General features: G+C 43.7%; 1 pseudogene; it reads right to left on the bottom strand.

Annotated features, from left to right (window-relative positions):
* Positions 1–1,106: 1,106 nt before the first annotated feature.
* On the bottom strand, positions 1,107–1,460 carry LOC111726696 (annotated as a pseudogene).
* Positions 1,461–2,542: the final 1,082 nt, after the last annotated feature.

Below are 2,542 nucleotides of genomic sequence, written 5' to 3'. Positions count from 1 at the left end.
TTGGAGCATAATTGTCTGGAGATTTGCCGAGGTGGTTTCACATGTCAGGAGCTTGTTCTTTTGTTGCTGAGTGGGGTTCCACGTGTGGACGCACCATGGCGTGTTTAACCATTCACTCTCTGAAGGACAGCTCGGTGTTTTCCAGTTTCTGTCTATTATGAATACAGATGCTGCATACATTCATGTAATTTAACCTTTGTTAAAGAAAATGTTAACAGCTTTATTGAGGTATGTTTTAGATAACTAATTGCACACATTTGAAGTATATACTTGCTGTCTTCACACAAGTCTGTACCCACGAAAACAACACTACAACCATGATAGCAAACATACAAGTCATCGCCCAAACCTCCTCCTGCTCATGGCAATCCCTCCATCCCATCGTCCCGATTTAGCTTTATACCCTCTTCTCTAGGCAGCCACTGTCTGCTTGCTGTTGCTATTTGCATTTTCTAGAATTGTGTATTAATGGAAACATGACGTGAGTGCCTTGTGTGTGGAAAGCAACACTCGATGTGTTTTGAGGCTCCTCCTGGGCATTCTGCACCATTGGTGGTTCATTTCTTATTACCGAGCAGCGTCCCACTGTGTGGACGCCCCACTGTGTGCTTGTTCATTTTCTGTGGATGGACGTTTGGGGTCCCTAGTTCTGGGCTATTACAAATGAAGCTTCTAGGAACCTTCTCTTAGAACCCCCATTATGGACAAGTGCTTTCGTTACTCTTTGATAAGTGTCTAGGGAGTGGCGGGATTTGGTATGTGTCTAGGACGTGGTGGTTCCCATATTAGGCTGATCACCTCTCAGTCCTTCCTCTGCCTCTGTAAGGTGCGTAAACACAAGCCTGCCACAGTCACCCCCTTAATGTCCTTGTCTGCTAATTGTGTCCTGTGCGTCAATTCGGGCTCAGCGTTGATTGATTTCTCTTCCCCCTCTAGGGCTGTGTTTTCCGCTTCTTTGCATACCTTGTAATTTTTGATTGGTTGCCAGACACTGCGAGTTTTATCACAGTGTAGGATGGAGACTATTTTTTATCCTATAAATACTTTTCCCTCAAGATTCATGATTTCCTGTACAAATTGAGTATAGTGTGATAAGGTAGCGTTAGCTTCTCTGGGCTTGGGAATGTAACAGATGAGGCACAGTTTAGAATCCATTTATGTCGCTTTCACAGCTGGAGTCTTTTTAGACCTTAACTTGAAGTATAAGATCTTCAGAGCAATGGCTCTGTATGTGGCTGGCACACAATTCATTTCTACCCGTGAGAGCTGAAATATTTTTAATACCAGCGAATTGGAATTGGGCATCAGTTTCTGGACCTGCCATGATTTCAATCTTGCCAAAGGCACAAGTTCCACAGCCTGTGCCCTTCAATGTCCCCAGAAACTTCTACAGCCTTTAAAAAACAGAATGTATCCAGCCATGGCACATAAGACATTGCATATCAGACAACAACAAACAGTAACCCACAGACAGGTCCCACACATGCACGTTCAGCCAGGCACGCCATCCCATAAATAATCTTGAGTTTTTTTTTCTCGGATGTGGTTAAAACACTTCTATCCTTTGGATCTTACTATGAAGTGTTTTTATCTGGGGCTCTATGCACATTGATCTGGGTTTTTTTCTCCACTATTGAGTCAAGATACCTCTGAAGGTCTGACCGATGCCTTCTAAATTAGAAGGTTTTCAGTGCTGGCTGTTGGACACATGTGCTGGCACTGCTCCCTCTAACCCTCTCAAGCGACTCTTTCCCCAGTGCCAGGTGCGTCCTCACACACATGCCCTCCGTGGTGTTCGCTGAACCCTTGAGGGAGACCCTTTGCTGATCTCCACAGCTCCCTCTGTGAAGCCCTCTCCTCTGAGACCCCCGCCCTGTGAATTCTGGCTGCCGTGGTTTCCCAGACTCTCAATCCTGGGAAACCACCTTGTCCCGGAACCTGACAACTGTCTCCAGGCAGTAAGCTGGGAGGGTCATAAATCTCACCTCATTTGGTTCTTGTCTGGGTTACTGTTGGTTATTGTCTGATATGCAATGTCTTGTGTGCCATGGCTATATATATTTTGTCTGTTTTTTAAAGGTGTTCCAGGCAGGTGAAAAAATCTAGCTCTTAATAGTTCGCCTTGACCTAGAATTTTCTCTATTAAGGAATTTATCACCTGTCCTGGGTAATAGGCATCCATATATTCATTATATTCTTCTAATATGTTTGCTTTGGTATCTGAGTATTGCTAACTTCCCAGAATGGTTTGAGAAAGGGTGATTTTATTTCATTTGCTCAAATATTTTGACAACATTTGTATTATATTATTTTAAATAGGTGACAGACTTCATCATTGAAGGAGTCTGGTATTGAGGTTTTCTAGATGTGCAAGTTCTCATTTTGAGTTAAATTTCTCTAGTAGAGGTGAGATGGGGCTGCTAGGATTTTCCATGAATTTCTCTAGCAGAGGTGAGATGGGGCTGCTCGGATTTTCCATGAATTTCTCTAGTAGAGGTGAGATGGGGCTGCTCGGATTTTCCATGAATTTCTCTAGTAGAGG

The sequence above is a fragment of the Otolemur garnettii genome, unplaced genomic scaffold (assembly GCF_000181295.1).
Source record: "Otolemur garnettii isolate 467f Iridium unplaced genomic scaffold, OtoGar3 scaffold00075, whole genome shotgun sequence".
NCBI lineage: Eukaryota > Metazoa > Chordata > Mammalia > Primates > Galagidae > Otolemur > Otolemur garnettii.
Note: the sequence above shows the minus strand (reverse complement) of the source record. Positions and strands in the feature narration are given on the sequence as shown.